Genomic DNA, 24,145 nt, shown 5'->3' on the forward strand with positions numbered 1-24,145 from the left:
GCCTGTTCTAAACGTAAACTTGGGTGCCGAACCACCAAACCACCTGACCCGGAGACAAAACGAGAAACAGCCTTGTTAATCTTCCTGCGAGCCTTATCCAAAGCCAACAGGTCCCTCGAACCCCTCCATACATGGCGAGGGATAATTTCTGACCAGACCAAGCGCACCTCCGCCCACCGGGACCGAAGGGCGCACAAATCAGCCTGCATCCACAAGATCAGATCTATACCCTTAGACTGCCCCACATCATTGCCTCCGAGGTGAATCACCAGCCATGCCAGGCGCCCGCAGCGCATCTCCTGCTGAAACAAGAATTCTAAAAGAGCTGGCCACCGCATGCCCCTGACTCCAAACCACCGAACCTGACACCCCCCTAACAACAGGGATTGCCTTTTTGCCATCGCATGCCTTTCAGCCCAATAAATAAACGAATGGCCCACAAGCCAGACTTGCTCAGAAGACACGGACATGTAAAAGAGCAAAAAGAACTAAAACGTCAGTAAAGGAACATTATATGAAGAGGATAGAGTGGTAACTTAGGAGGAGAATGTTAGTAACAATGCCCAGGCGAAAGAGAAAATCCAAAAAACCTCCTTTTTGTCTTTGTGATCCATGAGCCGTGTATAATAAGCCAATTGAATTACGCCCTTTTTTTTGGAGGAAAAATTAAAAAATCCCTTCACACCCTCAATTTTGGAATGCTAGCCATTCAAAAACTGGCGGGTAAACTACGTTTCTGGGTGAGAAAAACACAACTTAAAGCTTATCACATCTAACATATGATTTATAGGCGGATGACCTCCATCTCCCAATCGCTTGAATGGCAGATGGAGGCAACCCGCTAGCTGCTGCACAAGTAGCCACGCCAATACGGAAAGAATGCGTACCGTAATGCGCAACATCTAAACCCAGCTGACCCAAACAGCGCTTAAACACAGCAGCAAACTGAAACTTGGTCAAAGGGGAGGAGTCAGCATGTAATAACCATTGCGCGCCAACTGACGGGCGCAGGCCCGCATATATCCCAGCCAAGCGCAAAGGGCAAATCTCAGAATTATCATGAGGCCTGATGGTAACCCAACGCCCACGCCCTAACTGATCAGTTTTGGAACGTGGAATTTTGCAGGATAGCCCCCGCCTGGATTACCATATGCTTAAATAATAGCCCTGAATCAGCAGACCTCTTACTAGATGCCACAAGCTCACTAATCCTAAACGCACCAAAAAAAGCCAGCGCAAACGCTAAACGTAACAAAAAAGACTCAAATTCGGAAGATGTAATCAACAAAACTACACCTATCAACCGCTGCAGCAGTGCCAGGTCAATGGGCCGGCGAGAATCAGCCACCATGTGACTTTCTTTAGCCCAACCTTTAAGGACCTTAAAACAGCACAAAAGACTTTGTGGGATCATGACCGCCGTGAAGGTGAGAGAAAAAAGCAATACCTGCAAGGGCGGAAGCCATGGCCGCCTTAGATCGGCCCCTCTGATAATGGTCCCCACACAAATTCAACTAAACGCTGATCTAAAGACTTACCCACCGCAGGATGCCTAACCCGATAAGCCTCCCAGTCGCGCCAAGCTGCCTCATAAACTCGCAAAGTTGACGGAGCCAGGGACTTCCGGGCCAGACCAATTAGTCCGGCTCCACAATCTGCCAGACAGAAGACGGAGAGGTCATCCCAATCGGATTAGCCTCAGGGGCCAACACCCGAAACCTATCAAATTGAAAGCGGGATAATGAATCCGCTATCCCGTTTTCAATGCCCGGTACATGCCGCGCCCTAAAGACAATATTCGCCTTCAAACATCTCAAAACTAAAAACCTCAACAGACGCAGCGCCATAGGAGAAGAACGCTGATTATTAATAGCGTGCACCACGCCCAGGTTGTCACACCAAAAAATTATGTTCCGGTTAGACAAACTGTCGGCCCACAAATCCACAGCCACTATTATTGGAAAAAGTTCCAATAACAACAGGTTATACTGCAATCCGCGAGCTATCCGTGATGCCGGCCATGGAGCAGCGCACCATTCCCCCTGAAAATATGCCCCAAAGCCAGTTGAACCTGCAGCATCGGTGAACAACTGCAATTCAGCATTGTCAACCGGCTGCAATGGCCAAATCAACTCGAGGTTGAAATCCAACAAAAATGAAGCCCACACCCGGAGGTCATCTAGGATTTCCCTGGAAAGGCGAACATTAAAATGCGGGTTGGAGACCCCCGCAATGGCCCGCTCCAGTTTACAGCAAAACACCCTCCCCATCGGGATGATCTGGCACGCAAAGTGAAATGAACCGAGAACCGACTGCACATGGCGCAATTTAACCCGCCGAGAATCTAAACAACATTGAATCTGACCTAGCAATCGCTGCACCTTATCGTCCGGCAAACGGCAGCACCCAGCAACTGTGTCCACTTCGATACCTAGGTAAGACAAGCAAGAAGTCGGACCTTCTGTCTTGTCTGTGGCCACCGGAACGCCGAGCACCCGAAAAAGGGCCTGCGCAGAAAACAACACATCCCCACAAACTGTGCTATCATGTGGGCCGATGAACAAAAAGTCATCCAAATAATGTGCGATACCAGCATGGCCAGTGCCAGCCTGAATACACCAATGCAAAAAGGTGCTGAACTTTTCAAAATAAGCACACGAGATAGCACAGCCCATGGGGAGGCACCTGTCAACAAAAATTGACCATCTAACATAAAACCCATAAAACATAGGGACTCAGGGTGCAACGGAAGCAGGCGGAAAGCAGATTCCACATCCAATTTTGCAATCAACGCCCCCGGACCAAAACCCCTAATCATAGCGAGCGCCTCATCAAATAGCTGGTACTGGACCTGGCAAAGCGAGTGGGGGATTGCATCGTTCACAGAGCCCCCATGAGGGTACGACAAATGCTGTATCAAACGGAATTTACCCTGGACCTTTTTGGGCACGACTCCAAGAGGAGAAATGCATAGGTCCTGCAAAGGAGGGGAGGGAAAAGGCCCGGACATACGGCCCAACGCCACTTCAGCAAAGACTTTCTATTGTACCACATGGGGAAGCTCTCTGGCCGACCGCAAATTCCGGGAGGAAACTACATGCAAAGCGCCAGCTACGGGTAATCGGAAACCCAAACAAAAACCATCCTGCAAAAATTGGGAATCGTCCCGCAAAGGATACCAGCCAACCATTTCACTAACTCGTCTAGTACCACCGGAGAATAGGCCTTACTTGTCAACTCCGGTAGCGTCAGACCTGCCCCCTGAACTGCCCTTTGCTCCTGACTTACAGACTTTAGCGAGGTGACTACCGTTACAGATGCGGCAGGAGTGCCGAAAACGACACCCTGACCCCCGGGAACACCGAGAGTCATTATAGGCGAAACACTTCCCTTTACCGAGCATGTTCGCTCCAGCACGCGAAGGGAGAGAAGCCTTCCTACCCTGTGCCCCTTCTGCAGGTGCCTTAGTTTCCTGGGTAACAGCTAACCAGACCTCCACATCCTTACGGCCCAGAGGCATAACCAGCTGACTGTCTTGCTTCCTACGAAACTGTTCGTCGTAATCTCTCCAAACAAAGCCCTTGGATTTGATAAAAATATCATGCACCAAATGAATATACTTTATTACATTACGGTGCTCCGTTGGGCGCGTTTCAAGGTAGCAGGCCAAAAAAAACAGTATACCGCTAAGCCAATGATGAAAACCACGGCAAGAATCCTCCCCACCACCCCCAGGTTTTTTGGCTTTATCTAAAGCTTTCTTCATGTCATCGGTTAGAGAAAAAACATCCACAAACTTACCCTTGCGAATCTTGTCCCTAACTCGCTTACGCAAACCCCTGTCTACTGCCGTATTGGCACAGTGAACCATACCCGCATCTTCAACAGGCAGCCGGAGCTGACTGACGCTTAGCTGCTTTCCTAACCAAACGCTGCGCAACCAGTTTACCTAATTTTCGCGGGCGCGGCGGAGAGCTAGACGAGGAGCTACTATCACTAGACCCTGAAGATTCTGTATCAAACAGCAAAGGAGGGACACCAGACTCACCACCAGCCAGACCCGACATCCCGTCACCGACAGCCTCTGGCACCGCAACATCAGGGGCAACGATCACGTCACCTGTAGCAGGACCGGCCACGGCGCTACCACTCGAGATCCCAGCATCACCACAGAAGCCATCACAGGAGCACTAGGCAAAACACTGCGGCGAGACATAGAGGATGGTAAATCACTGGACACCACAGCGGAGGTACTCGGAACTCTCGCTGGGTGAAAAACTGGGACAGGAGGAGAAGGAGGTAAAGGGGGAGGGGCGGCGCAAACCGCACTGAGAGAAGGCGCTGGTGGGCGTGGGGCAGGACCCTGTGGGGGAACAAACTGTTGCGGCCAAGATGGGGTGGAAGGAGAATTAACGGGCACAGGGTAATTTGGGAAAGGATAAGGCTGAGCGAAAGAGGGGTGCCAATAAGAAAAAGGGGCCCCCGCAGGAGGATAAAGAGGGTAATTGGAAAAACTGGCCAGTAAAAGGAGGAAAAACCGAAGGTTGGGAAACTGAAGGAAAAACTGGGGAGGACCATGAAGTGAGGGAAGGAGCAGATGAAAAAACAGGGAAAGAAGGATGGGCTGCTGAAAGTGGAAAGGGGGGGAGGGAGGAAACAGGCTGGGGGAGGAGGCTGGGAGGAACGGGGGGGGTTATAGAGAGGGGGGGCAGCACCCACCCCGTCAGAAACTGCAGGGTGGTAACCAACAGGACCCCCGGGATAATTGGCCCCATGTAAATAGGGGCTGAATGATGGTGATATGGGGCGGGGCCCGGGGCCCAAATGGCGGCCGCAGGGGGAAGGGGGGCAGCGGTGCAGGCCACATGGAGGACTGGGCCCCCCGCAGCTTGATACAGCGTCGCAGGGGTGGAGGGGCGTGCAGTGCTGGCCGCAAGGAGGACCAGGCCCCCCGCAGCTTTATACAGTGCCGCGGGGGGGAACCCGGCAGCGGGGGACTGAAGGAGGCCAAGAGCGGAGGGAGGAAGGGCCTGGCTGGAGCTGCACGCGGGTGCAATGAGGACCGGGCCCCCCGCAGCTTTATACAGTGCCGCGGGGGGGAACCCAGCAACGGGGGACTGAAGGAGGCCAGGAGTGGAGGGAGGAAGGGCCTGGCTGGAGCTGCACGCGGGCGCAATGAGGAAAGGGACCCCCGCAGCTTTATACAGTGCCGCGGGGGGGAACTCGGCAGCGGGGAACTGAAGGAGGCCAGGAGCGGAGGGAGGAAGGGCCTGGCTGGAGCTGCACGCGGGCGCCGGGGGTGACCGCGCGCCCGCGAGTTGGTGGTGAGAGGTTGCCGGGTTGAGCGGTGACCCCGCAGGAGACGGGGACCACTCGCCCGGGGAGGGAAAGGGCCCGGCAGGAGAGCGCACATAGGCGGCGGCGGGGGGCGTGGCCGGTCCCCAGGCAGCATTGGAGACTTCGGCCGGGGACCAAATGGATGGCAAACTAAGGCGCCGCCATGCAGGGGGGGGGGGACAGGCGAATCCATGAATTGGTGGGAGGGGTACTGAACGTTTTGGGCGGGGCATGAAAAAGGGGGGGGTGGGGAGAGGAGAAAGAGAAGGGAAAGGGGGTTGATGAAACAAGGGAGTAAAAATAAGAAAAGTGAAAGACCAGAAGGGAAGTAAACAGATAGGAAGGGCACAAAAAACAGGAGAATACAAGGGGCAGGGAGAAGAAAACAGACAGGGAGATACAAAATACAGGGAGTATAAATGTCACCGGATACAAGTCCTGATGATGCACCCAGGACAAACACCGTCCAGAAAAGGAAGTTGCTGGGCGTACACCAGCCTTATAAAGTCCACCAAGCCACTCCCACGAGCTCCCACATGGTCAGCGACCAACCAACCATGATAACCCCCCCAAACTACTCTACCTAGCAACTGCTGACAAATTCCAACCAATTACAAAAAACTAAGGACTCTTATATAGATTTAAACTTAATCAGTTCTCATCTCTTCTTATTCCTGACCCTGTCTATAGCTAGGTACACACTACTGTATAAGATTATATGTCCAATCTGGCTGGTTGGAACGACAATCTCGTACTGTGTGGGAGTGAATGACAGTTTCTACTAAAACACTGGAAAACTGACAAAAATGGTTGTTCAGGCAAATAGGTTAAATTCGTTTGATTTAACCAATTTGTCTGAATTACCGTTTTTGACCGTTTTCTGGCGTTTGGGAGCAAATAGTCCATTGACATATGCTCCCATACATTACCAGATTTTTGTACTAGCCAGATTGGACATATAATCTTAGTGTGTACCTAGCTTTACAAATACAAATGTATGGTTGGAGAGGTATAAATTAATGGTAATGAATTGTTAATAGGAGGTCGTTAGTTATCTAGCAGTGTGTGTGGGCATGTGGTGGTGTTTGAGTGACTTGGAAGTCTGCAGTGAATTTTCGAGCACACTTGTTCTGAGAGCATGAGAATTTGGTAGGGGATATAAGAGCTAGACAATAAAATCGATAAAACAATTATTGGATGATATGGGTTAGCACAAATTTGCCACATTGTGCAATGTTACCAAATATTAGATGACTCATTCTTTGAAAACAAAGGCCACCTATTTTGCTACCTTAATTACTTTTGATGTTATTTGGACCACTGGAAGAATGATATCTAATATTCACAACTCACAAGGCTATGAAGGGGTTGGTCAAGCAATCAGGTCTACATCCAGCGATCGAGTAAATTTAAGTGAGGAAAAATGATGCAAGTACCTGATCCACCAGCTCTTACCTTCAGAAGGCTAGACCTCTGTCAGTCAATGCTGCGATGCAGGTCAAATGATTCGGAATGTGTATGAAATCCCGGCAGTTGGAATGCCTGCTGTCAATATACCGACAGCGGCATCCCGATGCTCAGGATCCTGACAAGGGTTGATTTTTGGGGCGTGGGTCCCCTGGATTCCTTACCCTTCTGCCTTCTCCCCCTAACCCTAACCCTGTTTGTAAATCCTAATGTTAACCCTCCCCCCACCCTATCCTAATCCTCCCCATTAGTGCCGAAACCTAACCCTCCGACCTTGGTGCCTAAACCTAACCCTCCTGCCTTACTGCCTAAACCTAACCCCCTCACAGTGGTGCCTAACCCTAACCTCCCCCTCCCCTAGACTAACCCTAACCCCCCCATGATGCCTAAACATAACCCACCCCTACCACGGCTAAGTCCTAATCAGCCCTGCTATGCTCACATTCGGCATCCTGGCTGTCGGGATTCCGGCGTCAGGATGTCACCTCCTGTCGGTATTCCGGCGCCGGTCTCCTAGCCGGGTGGTGGCATTCCGGCGCCGGGATATCTTCAGCCACGTCGGGATTATAACTACATCACGTTTCGGGAAGGAAAGAGACTCATAAGAGCCAGTCACTTCCAACTGGTTGCATGATGGGGAAACCTGGAACCTCCACCCTCTCAGAATAGGGTACATCGGCTACCCGACCGTTTAGTCAATATGGGTGTCATGTAATCACTGGCGCAAGGGCCTCAGACACTGTTTTAATATTCTGTGGAAAGCAAAGACTTGTAGGGAATGCTGCCCAATCACAGAGATAGTTTAATCCAAATTTTATTAAAAGTAATGAAAAGATAAAAACTTATAATTTCTTTACTTTTAATAAAATTTGGATTAAGCTACATCTGTGATTGGGCAGTGCACCGTATATTTTTTGAGGGTCTTTTTGGGAACAGCAGCCCTAGAACAATGATACTTTATCTGGTTAATTAGTTGCGTAAAATACTCTCCATTAGTGCCACTGCCTACAGTATATTCTCATTCTAGTGTTGTCTTCTGTGGAGCCTTTGCATGCCCAGAGTTTCTGATGTAGCACCCACCAGACAGCACTCACCCAACCTACACGGGACAATGCACAACTGACACACAGATAAACCACTTGTCACCTTGATTGTAATTCCACTCCACTTTAGCCTACAATAAACACATACACATAGGTTTTCAGCACTGCTGTTCTTCTCTAACTAACTTTCAAAATGGTGCTTTCAGATTGGATGAGCCTGAATATGTTCAGTTTCAAGCTTTCTAATGCATGGAAACATTCTTTCCTGACTGTCCAGAGATTCACAAATGTTGGCAAACTCCGCAGCATAAGTGTCTCCTTCTTTTCCAGAGGTGGGCATTTCTGGGGGCATGGCGAAGCACCATTCCATATATCTATAAAAAGCAATAATGAGGCTAACCACCAACCATTATTAAAAAGTAAGGTAGCTGCGAAGCATAGGAGATTTGTTTCACCTGTTCATAACTTAATATAACTCATAGGTAAAGAATATGCAAATAATATTAGGAAAGCAATGGCATAGTCCTCAATAGATCCTGTTTTTAGGATAAATCTAATATATCAAAATAATCTTAGGTGCACAACTCCAAATTACTAATTATATATAAATACATTATGTAATAATATTTAGCAATAAATAAATAGAGGTTTTTAGCATAATCATGGCCAAGGTTATGGGTCTACCAACCATATCCAGGTAACCTCTGTAGGGTAATCCAGCTCAGCCGAGCCACCACAGGGCATGAGAAAGGTGAAGTGTAAAGTAAGATAGTTAAGAGCAGCTACAGCTGCATTATATAGGATGGAGGAGTGAAAATACAAATATAATAAACAAACAGCAAAAGTGTTAAAATGTGCAAAAAAGGACAAATGTGTTATAATGCGATGCCCTAAAGCAGACCAACCAAAGCAATCCAGGGGACCCACGCCCCAAAAATCAACCCAAAGTTGCACTAAAGTATATAATTTGTAGGACTTACCTAAATTGTGCCTATTACTAGTGTGCATTCACAATGCCAGACTCCATGCTTTAGTTTAAACCAATGGGGAGGGGTGCTAGTCCAGGCTGAAGGTATCTCATGCCTTTAGGTGTGCAAAGAAGCACACTAAATGGAGTGTATAGGAAAGGGTCCTAGACTGCACACCCTACCATTATAGAATGTTTTTCTAGATTGGACTATTATATGGCCATGGATGACCTTTCAATATTCAGAGCTGATAAATTCATTGTTCAGTGCCATTTCGGGATCCTGGCTTATGTTTAAAAAGACCTCCACTAGTGGGGACTAAACCATGACCCAGATGTGTGCTTTGGGGGCAAGCCGGGCTACCCCCAGCCTCGTACTGGCTCTTAAAGGATGATGCTCACATGTGAGTGACATCAATTCATTGCTGCTCTGCAGAACAGAGGTGCACAGTGTTCCCCAACCTCCCGACCACCTTGGGTTACTATGGTCCACCGGTGGAACAGAGGAACAATGCCCAAAGAACAGGACTGTCCCGCTGAAATTGGGACAGTTGGGAGGGATGTATTATATATCACTACTAGCTAGAGCACCCGGCGTTGCCCAGGATTTTTAAGAATGTTTTATAACACATCATCCTCCAACCAACCACTCCTTTGGCAGGCCTCACGAAAAGTGTGACAAACTTCCCCATCAACACTCCTAAGGTCTTCGAAGGAAGTAGGACCTGTAACGGTGTAAAGCAAACTTCGGAGATAGAAGCATTCAAAATTTGTAGGATGTACAGTGTAAACATGACCAAGAGCTTCTGTTGCTCTGATACCAGGATGAACATCTACATAACCCACCCCTACCACGGCTAAGTCCTAATCAGCCCTGCTATGCTCACGTTCGGCATCCTGGCTGTCGGGATTCCGGCGTCAGGATATCACCTCCTGTCGGTATTCCGGCGCCGGTCTCCTAGCCGGGTGGTGGCATTCCGGCGCCGGGATATCTTCAGCCACGTCAGGATTATAACTACATCACGTTTCGGGAAGGAAAGAGACTCATAAGAGCCAGTCACTTCCAACTGGTTGCATGATGGGGAAACCTGGAACCTCCACCCCCTCAGAATAGGGTACATCGGCTACCCAACCTTTTAGTCAATATGGGTGTCATGTAATCACTGGCGCAAGGGCCTCAGACACTGTTTTAATATTCTGTGGAAAGCAAAGACATGTAGGGAATGCTACCCAATCACAGAGATAGTTTAATCCAAATTTTATTAAAAGTAATGAAAAGATAAAAACTTATAATTTCATTACTTTTAATAAAATTTGGATTAAGCTACATCTGTGATTGGGCAGTGCACCGTATATTTTTTGAGGGTCGTCGTCTCTTTTTGGGAACAGCAGGCCTAGAACAATGATACTTTATCTGGTTAATTAGTTGAGTAAAATACTCTCCATTAGTGCCTACAGTATATTCTCGTTCTAGTGTTGTCTTCTGTGGAGCCTTTGCACGCTCAGAGAGTTTCTGATGTAGCACCCACCAGACAGCACTCACCCAACCTACACGGGACAATACACAACTGACACACAGATAAACCACTTGTCACCTTGATTGTAATTCCACTCTACTTTAGCCTACAATAAACACATATACATAGGCTTTCCACACTGCTGTTCTTCTCTAACTAACTTTCAAAATGGTGCTTTCAGATTGGATGAGCCTGAATATGTTCAGTTTCAAGCTTTCTAATGCATGGAAACATTCTTTCCTGACTGTCCAGAGATTCACAAATGGTGGCAAACTCCGCAGCATAAGTGTCTCCTTCTTTTCCAGAGGTGGGCATTTCTGGGGGCATGGCGAAGCACCATTCCATATATCTATATTAGGGGTGAGCGGGTTCGGATTTCTGAAATCCGAACCCCCCCGAGCCCCCCCCGATCCGAGGCCGATCCGAGTCAGGCTCGACTTTTCCCGCCTGACTTGGATCTGAAATCGAGGCAAAACGTCATCATCCCGCCTTCCGGGTCTCGCGGGTTTTGGATCCTATATAAGGTACCCGCGTCTGTGCCATTTTCTCACTCGGCTGTGGACAGTGAAGAGGGAGGGTGGGAGTTAGGGCTGGCTGGGCTGTGTAGTGTAGTGTAGTGTTGTAGTGTAGTGTAGTGCAGAGTAGTGTTGTGCTGTGCTGCGCTGTGCTGCTGTTGTCCATAGGGGCTGTGTCCACTACTTCAAAGTCCATAGGGGCTGGCTGGACTGTGTTGTGCAGTCAGTTGTCCATAGAGGCTGTGTCCACTCCAAAGTCCTGTGCAGTGTCCCAGTCCTAAAGGGGTGCTGTAGTGATGTCCAGGGGGTGCTCTCTCCATCAGGGGTGCTCCCCCCAAGTGCTAAAAAAAAAAAATATTTTCTGTGTTTGTGAATTGTGTGCGCAGTAGCCGCACGTGCATCAACAAAGTAGTGCCAAGCGTGCGCCTGTGTCATAAGTAAAGGGCCGGCTGGCTTGTCCGTTAAAGGGTGCTGTAACCCCCAAAGTACACTCCAAACAAAATAAAAAAATATTTTCTGTGTTTGTGAATTGTGTGCGCAGTAGCCGCACGTGCATCAACAAAGTAGTGCCAAGCGTGCGCCTGTGTCATAAGTAAAGGACCGGCTGGCTTGTCCGATAAAGGGTGCTGTAACCCCCAAAGTACACTCCAAACAAAAAAAAAAACATTTTCTGTGTTTGTGAATTGTGTGCGCAGTAACCACACGTGCATCAATAAAGTAGTGCCAAGCGTGCACCTGTGTCCCATAAATAAAGGGCCGGCTGGATTGACCGCTAAAGGGTGCTGTAACCCCCAAAGTACACTCCAAACAAAATAAAAAAATATTTTTTGTGTTTGTGAATTGTGTGCGCAGTAGCCGCACGTGCATCAACAAAGTAGTGCCAAGCGTGCGCCTGTGTCATAAGTAAAGGGCCGGCTGGCTTGTCCATTAAAGGGTGCTGTAACCCCCAAAGTACACTCCAAACAAAATAAAAAAATATTTTCTGTGTTTGTGAATTGTGTGCGCAGTAGCCGCACGTGCATCAACAAAGTAGTGCCAAGCGTGCGCCTGTGTCCCATAAATAAAGGGCCAGCTGGATTGACCGCTAAAGGGTGCTGTAACCCCCAAAGGGCACTCCAAACAAAATAAAAAATATATTTTTCTGTGTTTGTGAATTGTGTGCACTGTGGCTACACGTGCATCAACGAAGGAGCAGCGCCAAGCGTTCGCCTGTGTCCCATAAGTAAAAGGCCAGCTGGCTTGTCCGTTAAAGGGTGCTGTGACCCCCAAAGGGCACTCCAAACAAAATAAAAAAATATTTTCTGTGTTTGTGAATTGTGTGGGCTGTAGCTGCACGTGCATCAACAAAAGAGCAGCGCCAAGCATGCGCCTGTGTCCCATAAGTAAAGGGCCAGCTGGCTCATTTCTTAAAGGGTGGTGTAACCCACAAAGTGCACTAGTCTCCAACAAAAATAAAAAATTATTTTCTGTGTTTGTGTGCGCCTTAGCCGCACGTATATATCAATATAACATAAATGGAGGACCAAACTTTCTCCGATAAAAATAAAATAGGGAAAGATCAAGAACCACTTCCTCCTAGTGCTGAAGCTGCTGCCACTAGTCATGACATAGACGATAACATGCCATCAACGTCGTCTGCCAAGGCCGATGCCCAATGTCATAGTAGAGGCCACATACAATCCCAAATGACAAAGTTCAGGAAAATGACCTTGAAAAAAACATTTAAATCATCTGAAGAGAAACGTAAACTTGCCAATATGCCATTTACGACACGGAGTGGCAAGGAACGGCTAAGGTCTTTCCCTATGTTCATGACTAGTGGTTCAGCTTCACATGACGATGGAAGCCCTCCTCCCGCTAAAAAAATCAAACGAGTTAAGCTGGCAAAAGCACAGCAAAGAACTGTGCGTTCTAAGAAGATATCACAAATCCCCAAGGAGAGTCCAAGTGTGGTGGCGGTTGCTATGCCTGACCTTCCCAGCACTGGATGGGAAGAGGTGGCTCTTTCCACCATTTGCACGCCCCCTGCAAGTGCTGAAAGGAGCACCCACAGTCCACTTGCTGATATGCAAATTGAAGATGTCACTGTTGTAGTACAACAGGATGAGGATACTGGTGTAGCTGGCACTGAGGAGGAAGTTGGCGAGGAGGATTCTGATGGTGATGTGGTTTGTTTAAATCAGGCTCCGGGGGAGACAGTTGTTGTCCGTGGGATGAAAAAGCCCATCACAGTCATGCCTGGGCAGAAGACCAAACATTCCACCTCTTTGGTCTGGCAATATTTCTATCCAAATCCGGACAACTGTCTTGCCACATGTACCATATGTAAAGGTGAAATAAATAGGAGTAGGGATGTTAACCACCTAGGAACATCCTCCCTTATACGGCACCTGCAGCGCGTTCATAAAAAGTTACTGTCAAGTTCAGAAACTTTGGCTAAGACCGTAAGCAGTCCAGGGACACCTAAATCCCTTTTTCCTGTTTTATCCAAGGAATCGGTGGATGAGGAGGATGAGGACGACATCTTGCCTCCATAGAGCCAGTTTTGTGCAGGGACACATTAATTGCCAGCTTGTTTTGTGGGGGCCGAAACGAACCAATCATTTCAGCCATGTGGCAGACCCTGGCGCTGAAATGATTGGTTTGTTAAAGTGTGCATGTCCTATTTATACAACATAAGGGTGGGAGGGAGGGCCCAAGGACAATTCCATCTTGCACCTCTTTTATTTCTTTGCAGTATGTACTGTTTGGGGCCTAGTTTTTCAAACTGCCATCCTGTCTGCCACTGCAGTGTCACTCCTAGATGGGCCACGTGTTTGTGCCGCCCACTCATGTCGCTTAGCATAGACATCCAGCTACCTCGGTGCAATCTTTTGGCCATAAAAACAATATTGTGAGGTGTGAGGTGTTCAGAATAGACTGAAAATGAGTGGAAATGAAGGTTATTGAGGTTAATAATTGCATAGGAGCAGAAAAACCCACAAATTCTGTGATTTAAGCTGTTTTTATGCTTTTTTCAAAAAAATCCAGATCCAAAAAACAAAACCCAGAACCCAAAACACAGAAGGGTGGTTTTGGCAAAACCAATCCAGATCCAAAACACGAAGAAAGATCCAGATCCAAAACCAAAACACGAAAAGTGGCCGGTGCACACCCCTAATCTATATAAAAGGAATAATGAGGCTAACCACCAACCATTATTAAAAAGTAAGGTAGCTGCGAAGCATAGGTGATTTGTTTCACCTGTTCATAAGTTAATATAACTCATAGGTAAAGAATATGCAAATAATATTAGGAAAGTAATGGCATAGGGCCTGATCCAGAGCCGCTCGTAAGCGGCCTCTCGTTCGCTCCGAGCGATGTTTGCCCAGTCAGTGCGGTCGAAATTCATGTGCTCGCAAAATAGCGAATGCCTGATAATTTGAGTGACAGGAGGAGGCGTATGTGGGTGGTAACAGGGGAAGGTGCTTGAAAACGGGGAGTGGAGATCAGAACGCAGGCGTGCTTAAAGGTCAAAACGGGCGTTTTATGGGTGTGCATAATTAAAACAGTAGCGTCATTGACCACGTCACTGGGTTATTTTATAGCCAGAACTGCTCGCAAGATTGTGGTAGCAAAAACCAACCACAAGAATAGCGAGCAGTTCATACGCTGATCGATGTACTCGATTAATCTAATAAATAGCGGACATGACGTAGGATGCGAGCGGCCAGGGGGCGTATTTTTCCAAAAAACGACCGCAAGTTTTGTTCGCTCGTTCAGACCTAGAGGCGTGAACAGACCGCAAAGAGCGAATGGTTCATTTGAATAGCCACCCCTATTTTCTGGACAAGCGAGCGATAATTGCGTCCGTCTCTGAATCAGGCCCATAGTCCTCAATAGATCCTGTTTTTAGGATAAATCTAATATATCAAAATAATCTTAGGTGCACAACTCCAAATTACTAATTATATATAAATACATTATGTAATAAAATTTAGCAATAAATAAATAGAGGCTTTTAGCATAATCATGGCCAAGGTTATGGGTCTACCAACCATATCCAGGTAACCTCTGTAGGGTAATCCAGCTCAGCCGAGCCACACCAGGGCATGAGAAAGGTGAAGTGTAAAGTAAGATAGGTAAGAGCAGCTACAGCTGCATTATATAGGATGGAGAAGTGAAAATACAAATATAATAAACAAACAGCAAAAGTGTTAAAATGTGCAAAAAAGGACAAATGTGTTATAATGCGATGCCCTGAAGCAGACCAACCAAAGCAATCCAGGGGACCCACGCCCCAAAAATCAACCCAAAGTTGCACTAAAGTATATAATTTGTAGGACTTACCTAAATTGTGCCTATTACTAGTGTGCATTCACAATGCCAGACTCCATGCTTTAAACCAATGGGGAGGGGTGCTAGTCCAGGCTGAAGGTGTCTCATGCCTTTAGGTGTGCAAAGAAGCACACTAAATGGAGTGTATAGGAAAGGGTCCTAGACTGCACACCCTACCATTATAGAATGTTTTTCTAGATTGGACTATTATATGGCCATGGATGACCTTTCAATATTCAGAGCTGATAAATTCATTGTTCAGTGCCATTTCGGGATCCTGGCTTATGTTTAAAAAGACCTCCACTAGTGGGGACTAAACCATGACCCAGATGTGTGCTTTGGGGGCATGCCGGGCTACCCCCAGCCTCGTACTGGCTCTTAAAGGATGATGCTCACATGTGAGTGACATCAATTCATTGCTGCTCTGCAGAACAGAGGTGCACAGTGTTCTCCAACCTCCCGACCACCTTGGGTTACTATGGTCCACCGGTGGAACAGAGGAACAATGCCCAAAGAGCAGGACTGTCCCGCTGAAATTGGGATGGTTGGGAGGGATGTATTATATATCACTACTAGCTGGAGCACCCGGCATTGCCCAGGATTTTTAAGAATGTTTTATAACACATCATCCTCCAACCAACCTCTCCTTTGGCAGGCCTCACGAAAAGTGTGACAAACTTCCCCATCAACACTCCTAAGGTCTTCGAAGGAAGTAGGACCTGTAATGGTGTAAAGCAAACTTTGGAGATAGAAGCATTCAAAATTTGTAGGATGTACAGTGTAAACACGGCCAAGTCTTCTGTTGCTCTGATACCAGGATGAACATCTACAGCGACTCCCTGTTTTCTACACAGAAAAACTTTTGGAGAAGCATTCCATGTGTAATATTTTAGCAGCTCACAGTACAGCAGGGTCCTTGCAAAGTCATAATTTTGACACAGTTGGAAGAAAGAAGTGAACGTTGTTGCATAATCTGGTATAGTCAGAGAGCTGAGAATGCTGGCAAAGTCTGCTAAAGCTCTCTTCGATAATAAACATTAAGATCATGACAAAACATGACGAACAGAAAATGCTTGCTCCGAGGCCCTACCCATATGCCGTGAGGCCCCACAATAAGCGTCCTGCAAAATTTGTGTTTTTTAATTAATTAAAAATTAACAGTAATTAATTTTGATTTAGTAGAAAAGATAGAAAAGAAAAAATAGTAGATCCTTTTGTTATACCATACCTGACCTGTAAAGGGCGAATGCTATGCAAAAATTGAGTTTTTTTATTAATTAAAAATTAACAGTAATTAATTTCGATTTCAAATTTTTTTAGTTGTCTCCGCCGTGTTTTGATGCGCTAAAATGTCACGATCGTGGCTTGTAAACTGTGGATTTGTATAGAAAGACAGAAGGACATTTTTCGCTTTTATATAGTGGATTTATGCATTAATAACAATTAGCATTATGCTGCTGTTGTGAATTTTGGCATTTGCACCTTACCTATATGAATTGTATCCATTAATCAAGCTCACAATTTGCCTGCATCCTCCAACATGGAGTTTTGCTCATCCACATGTGTATGCTAATCCTCTGCATTATAAGTGCTAAGCTCCTCCTGTGTTTCACCTGCTGTTCAGTGTACATTTCAGAGACTGTGATTATGGATATCCTGCTGAACCCTGATTGTGTTGAGAGTATACCTACCTACTTTCTTTCTGCCCCCTCGCGGAGGTGATAGCCAGGAGGGAGGTGTGGGGCACGTGGCACAGCCAAGTGGGAGGTGCAGGGGTGTGATGGCACAATCGCTTTATCGTGGCCACTACCCCCGCTCTACAATGCCACGATTACCAGCATAATAAAACATTAGGCAGGGCCATGATGATGCAATGCAGAGCAAATCACATCATCAAGCTGCCCAGACCGCCCATTTCACTTGGGAAGTGGGCAGCACTGGGCAGCCATGAGGGGGTTCCTGATGATTTGCCTACTTTTCTGGGCATTCTTTAGAGCCGACTGAGATTTAGGAGTCTCCTGGATGTTCCGTAAGAGTAGTCAAGTATGGTTCAGGGTCTGTGATTCTTGTATTTCCTGCAATACTCTAATGTGATATAAGCATCAACATTCCTGGCTCCTCTGTCAATCATTAAAAGCACTCAGTTAGCCAAAGCAGAAAATCAAAGGGTTATGTATTTGTGAATATATACTAGTATATTCTTTTATTTAACACAATAGCATTTCATTAATTTTTAAATGTTTTGAGAATAAAAGGGAAAAAATTAAAGCAAAATACAAGTATACTATATACATTGGCAAGTTCAGATATTGTAATTATGATACAATATATGTTAGTGATTTGTTAAAGGATAAATAGGCTAATGCAGGGTGGTATAGCACTTCTTGTCTGAGGGCCTGATAGCGTGCACTGATGATTGCAGATTTTCGATGTTTGGGAATCTGCACACATGCAGTATGGGTCTGCGTATACGCACAGAGTTCGGCAGCAGACTTTCAGTGATTGACAGCCTGCTGCTGTTTCTGAGCAGGAAGGGGGTGGTGACGGGCTTCGTTTCTCAAAATGGAGGCGTGTCACCACTGTTGAGGGGGCATGGAGAGGCCAGGATCTCTGTTAGTGCATGGAGATTTCCTGGCCTCTTTTGAGGATCTGCGACGGTCGACTTGTGCGACCCCATGGTCACTCAGCTGGCCGATGGGATGACAGATTATCCGATGCTGCGTCCTTGGATTCAGCTCGGTTCAGTAATGCATGCAGGTCAGGCACCTCCTGCTGCATTACCATGTTACAGCTATCGCAGCTGCTACCATGTTAGTTGCTGCGAATCGCGTTCTCTGCTGAATCACCCCTTGAATTTGTATTGTGAATGCCCAGAACAGTTGGCAAATCTATATGCATCCAAACAGATTTGTGTCATATTGCCACTTATGCTTGTTTGTACCTGAACAGGTGAATGGCGCTAGATGGGCTTTCTAACATAGGCCAAGTACAATAAGGACGTGTTTCTGCCATTGTGCACTGACTGGGAAAAAAATGGATATACAGTATGTCTGCAAAAGTTGTGTTGTTAGAGAATTGTCAGAGGCAGGTGTAAATTGCAGATAATGGTGACAGTCGCAGGCATGTGCTTGGCTGTTCGTGTAGCTTTTATTGACACGTATTGATCCTTTCTTAGCATACAGTAGATTATGTTATTGTGACTGTGAGTTAAATAAATCTTTTTTTATTTATATTTTTGTATATGCGAGATGAGAAGTTATTTATGCTGTTTTAGAGAGGCTGTAATGCCTAATATACACAAATGCATTTGCTGCACATAAAATAAATGGTTTAACTTTATACCATGGGTACAAGTGGGCCAGAAGTGCCTGTGATGTGTACCTGGCATAAACCAGGTGTAAGGGCGGTGTTAAGACAGGAGAGGGTCCGTGTGCAGTTTCTTCTCCTGCACCATGGTCCCAGTGACCTCTCTGCTGCTCCTGCGCAAATCTTCCAAAGATCAGAGGACCTGTTTCAGCAAGGAACGCAACTGCGATTACGCACGCAATCAGCTGATTGTTGCCTTCTGCGCATGCACGAACCAGCCACTGCGATCGGGACTGCGATCGCACAGACTACGCAGATCTATCGCAGAGTGATTGACAGGAAGTGTCGTTTGTGGGTGGTGACGGGGGGGGGTTGGCGAAATGCAGGTGTGCCAATTCATTCGAACGCCATTGCAGGGGCGTGCATAAATTATGCACTGCGATGCCTTATGCAGCCAGAGTACTCATAGCGTGCAATGAGTTTAGCAATTTCTGAGTAAGGTCAGAGCTGGTACAAGTGTGCGTGAGGCTGCCATGGTACTCGATGTTACCGATGTTTTCGCAGTCTTGCTAAACATTACAGATGTGTGTAAGGTAAGGTCGGCATCCCTGTATAGTGCTGTGACGGCATAGCGATAGCAATGGATTAGCATACTTTCGCAAGTAGACTGCGTGCATAATCGCTATTGTATTCGCAGTCGCGATCCGTACTGAATCAGTCCCAGAAACAAGAAGAATTAGCGCGTGCACTCAGTTCTAAAACAGAAAATAGGAGTGCTGCCAACTAGGGGTTAAACCAATTCCCCCCATTAGAAAAATCTAATGTAGACAGAATAGCTTAGTGACGCCTTAAACTCTTCTCTATAAAATTAAAAGAGAATATTAAATCCAGAGCAACTAAAACAGTGCTATTTAACCCCACTGGTTAAAATAAATTAAAATTTCCAACTCATATAAACATTTATTATAAAAATAACATGTTAAAAATGTAACAATAGTATAAGATGTCAGACTGAGCCTCATAAAAGAGGTCACAAGACCGACAGCATCATCCCGATGTTGTAGATCCCGACAGGGGCTGATAAGTAGCCTAACCCTCCCCCTCTACCCACCTAACCCTAACCCTCGCCCAGTGGTGCCTAACCCTAACCTCTCCCCGGTGGTGCCTAAACATAACTCCCCCTTCCTGCACCATACACCTAACCCTCCCTTGGCACTGCCTAATCCTAACCTCCCCTCGGTGGTGCCTAACCCCCCCTCCCTGCAGCCTAACCCTAACTTTTCCTCAGTCGGTGCCTAATCCTAACCCACCCTGGCAGATCCCTAAACCTAAACCTCCCATCCCAGGCCTAATTCTAACCTCCATACTTACCTTCGGGATGCCGGCGGTCTGGATGCTGACATCGGTATCATGATCCCTTCGGGATGCTGGCGTCGGAACTCAGACGGGCGTTGGTATACTGATATCCGGCATCCCATCCGCCGGCATCCTAACTGGATCCCCCTCATAAATGTGCTATTGTAATTGTAATTGTAATGAAGGTCCAGGCAAGAAGAGACAGCTCTAACATACCATACCCATCCAATGGTAGAAGTCCGTCCCTTGTGTTCCTAATTGCCCCAGTGGTGGGTCCTCTGGTGACTAGGGTATTTGTCATTATAAACACATTTTCCTTTTTGCACTTTTAGCACCTTTATTGTTTGTTTAATATATATGTATTTTTCACCTTCTTATATATGCAGCAGTAGCTGCTCTTATCTATCTTACACTTTCTTACACTTCACCTTCTCTCATTATGGTGATGCCCTGGGGTGGCTCAGCTGGGCCTGTTTGGGGGTGTCCTGTGCTCTGGATTTCAACCTCAGTAGGTTACGGACCTACCCTCAGAGGTTACCTGGGCGTGGTAGGTAGGCCCATAACCATGGCCATGATTATGCTAAAACCTCTATGTATTGCAAAATTCTATTGCATAATTTATTATATATAATTAGTAATGTTGGAGTTGTGCACTTGTACTTTCTTTTCTTGTGTTTGCCACAATAGTCTCCACAGGTAGCACCTCCCATTATATATATGTTTAGGGTGTGCAGTCTAGGGCCCCCCTTTCTATATACTCTATTTAGTGTGCTCCCATGCACACATGAAGGTTTGAGACGCCTTCAGCCTAGATTAGCACCCCTCCCCCATTGGTTTTAAGCAGGGACTCAGGCATTTTGACTGCACCTTAGTACAAGGCACAATCCTAGGTAAGTCCTAAAAAATGTTATACTGCAGTGCAGCTATGGGTTGATTTTTGGGGCATGGGTCCCCTGGATTGCTTTGTTTGGGCTGCTTCAGGGCATCGCATTATAAACACATTTTCCTTTTTGCACTTTTAGCACCTTTATTGTTTGTTTAATATATATGTATTTTTCACCTTCTTATATATGCAGCAGTAGCTGCTCTTATCTATCTTATACTTTCTTACACTTCACCTTCTCTCATTATGGTGATGCCCTGGGGTGGCTCAGCTGGGCCTGTTTGGGGGTGTCCTGTGCTCTGGATTTCAACCTCAGTAGGTTAGGGACCTACCCTCAGAGGTTACCTGGGCGTGGTGGGTAGGCCCATAACCATGGCCATGATTATGCTAAAACCTCTATGTATTGCAAAATTCTATTGCATAATTTATTATATATAATTAGTAATGTTGGAGTTGTGCACTTGTACTTTCTTTTCTTGTCTAATCCTAACCCACCCTGGCAGGTCCCTAAACCTAAATCCCCCATCCCAGGCCTAATTCTAACCTCCATACTTACCTTCGGGATGCCGGCGGTCTGGATGCTGACATCGGTATCATGATCCCTTCGGGATGCTGGCGTCGGAACTCTGACGGGCGTTGGTATACTGATATCCGGCATCCCATCCGTCGGCATCCTAACTGGATCCCCCTCATAAATGTGCTATTGTAATTGTAATTGTAATGAAGGTCCAGGCAAGAAGAGACCGCTCTAACATACCATACCCATCCAATGGTAGAAGTCAGTCCCTTGTGTTCCTAATTGCCCCAGTTGTGGGTCCCCTGGTGACTAGGGTATTTGTCATTATAAACACATTTTCCTTTTTGCACTTTTAGCACCTTTATTGTTTGTTTAATATATATGTATTTTTCACCGTCTTATATATGCAGCAGTAGCTGCTCTTATCTATCTTACACTTTCTTACACTTCACCTTCTCTCATTATGGTGATGCCCTGGGGTGGCTCAGCTGGGCCTGTTTGGGGGTGTCCTGTGCTCTGGATTTCAACCTCAGTAGGTTAGGGACCTACCCTCAGAGGTTACCTGGGCGTGGTAGGTAGGCCCATAACCATGGCCATGATTATGCTAAAACCTCTATGTATTGCAAAATTCTATTGCATAATTTATTATATATAATTAGTAATGTTGGAGTTGTGCACTTGTACTTTCTTTTCTTGTGTTTGCCACAATAGTCTCCACAGGTAGCACCTCCCATTATATATATGTTTAGGGTGTGCAGTCTAGGGCCCCCCTTTCTATATACTCTATTTAGTGTGCTCCCATGCACACATGAAGGTTTGAGATGCCTTCAGCCTAGATTAGCACCCCTCCCCCATTGGTTTTAAGCAGGGACTCAGGCATTTTGACTGCACCTTAGTACAAGGCACAATCCTAGGTAAGTCCTAAAAAATGTTATACTGCAGTGCAGCTATGGGTTGATTTTTGGGGCATGGGTCCCCTGGATTGCTTTGTTTGGGCTGCTTCAGGGCATCGCATTATAAACACATTTTCCTTTTTGCACTTTTAGCACCTTTATTGTTTGTTTAATATATATGTATTTTTCACCTTCTTATACATGCAGCAGTAGCTGCTCTTATCTATCTTACACTTTCTTACACTTCACCTTCTCTCATTATGGTGATGCCCTGGGGTGGCTCAGCTGGGCCTGTTTGGGGGTGTCCTGTGCTCTGGATTTCAACCTCAGTAGGTTAGGGACCTACCCTCAGAGGTTACCTGGGCGTGGTGGGTAGGCCCATAACCATGGCCATGATTATGCTAAAACCTCTATGTATTGCAAAATTCTATTGCATAATTTATTATATATAATTAGTAATGTTGGAGTTGTGCACTTGTACTTTCTTTTCTTGTCTAATCCTAACCCACCCTGGCAGGTTCCTAAACCTAAATCCCCCATCCCAGGCCTAATTCTAACCTCCATACTTACCTTCGGGATGCCCGCGGTCTGGATGCTGACATCGGTATCATGATCCCTTCGGGATGCTGGCGTCGGAACTCTGACGGGCGTTGGTATACTGATATCCGGCATCCCGTCCGCCGGCATCCTAACTGGATCCCCCTCATAAATGTGCTATTGTAATTGTAATGAAGGTCCAGGCAAGAAGAGACACCTCTAACATACCATACCCATCCAATGGTAGAAGTCAGTCCCTTGTGTTCCTAATTGCCCCAGTGGTGGGTCCTCTGGTGACTAGGGTATTTGTCATTCGCAAATCTACAGGAAATTGGCCACTGCTCACTTTACCCACTGATTTTTGCAGTGCCGACACAGGACTCTGAAGTGGTGAGTATAATATAAGGGTGCAGTGAGGGCCCTGCACATCTTACACCCCTTATAGATATTCCACTGTCCAGATGCATATGCAGCATCTGAGTATAGCGGGGCTGGTTAGGACTTAGCCGCATCGGGGGGAGGGTTAGGTTTAGCTGTCACCGGGGGGGGGGGGTTTGGGTTAGTTATCCCCGGTGGTGGGTTAGGCACCACTGGGGGTTTTAGGTTTAGGCAGTAAGTGGGTGGGTTAGGTTTAGGCACTAACAGGGAGTGTTAGGGTTAGGATGAGGTGGAGGGAGGGTTAGTGTTAGGACGTAGAAACAGAGGGTTAGGGGGACAAGGGGGAGGTTAAGTATACTTACCCGACCCTTGTTGGGATTCTGGGCATTGGGATGCCGCTGTCTTTATATTGACAGCAGGCATCTCGACTGCCGAGATTTCATACCCTTACCTAATATATATATATATATATATATATATAGTGTTTAACTTGCTCCAGTGACACTACTGTAATATATGGAGTTATTACTGTAATCAAATACACACTAGAAATCATGAGAGCAAGGCAACACATCAAATATGACAAAGATTCAAACAGAGGTAGAGGAGAGGAATGGGGACAAACAGAAGTAGAAGGGATAAGTGGGTGACAAACAGAGGGACACAGGAGTAAAGGGGTGACAAACAAAGGGAGACGGGAGTAAAGGGGGGACAAATAGAGGTAGACGGGAGTAAAGGGGGGACAAGCAGAGGGAGACAGGAGTAAAGGGGGCACAAATAGAGGGAGACGGGAGTAAAGGGGTGACAAACAGAGGTAGATGGGAGTAAAGGGGGGACAAACAGGTAGAGGGGGGTAAAAGGGGCACAAATAGAGGTAGACGGGAATAAAGGGAGACAAACAGGAAGATGGGAGTAAAGGGGGGACAAGCAGAGGGAGACGGGAGTAAAGGGGGGACAAACAGAGGGAGACGGGAGTAAAGGGGGAACAAACAGAGGGAGACGGAAGTAAAGGGGGGACAAGCAGAGGGAGACGGGAGTAAAGGGGGGACAAGCAGAGGTAGACGGGAGTAAACGGGGGACAACCAGAGGTAGACGGGAGTAAAGGGGGGACA

General features: G+C 46.7%; 1 pseudogene; it reads right to left on the reverse strand.

The window, feature by feature from the left end:
- Positions 1-756: 756 nt before the first annotated feature.
- LOC148532435 (uncharacterized) lies at positions 757-22,790 on the reverse strand (annotated as a pseudogene).
- Between the last annotated feature and the right edge of the window lie 1,355 nt (positions 22,791-24,145).

Source organism: Taudactylus pleione, unplaced genomic scaffold, assembly GCF_031769625.1.
Source record: "Taudactylus pleione unplaced genomic scaffold, aTauple2 ptg000077l, whole genome shotgun sequence".
Taxonomy (NCBI): Eukaryota; Metazoa; Chordata; class Amphibia; order Anura; family Myobatrachidae; genus Taudactylus; species Taudactylus pleione.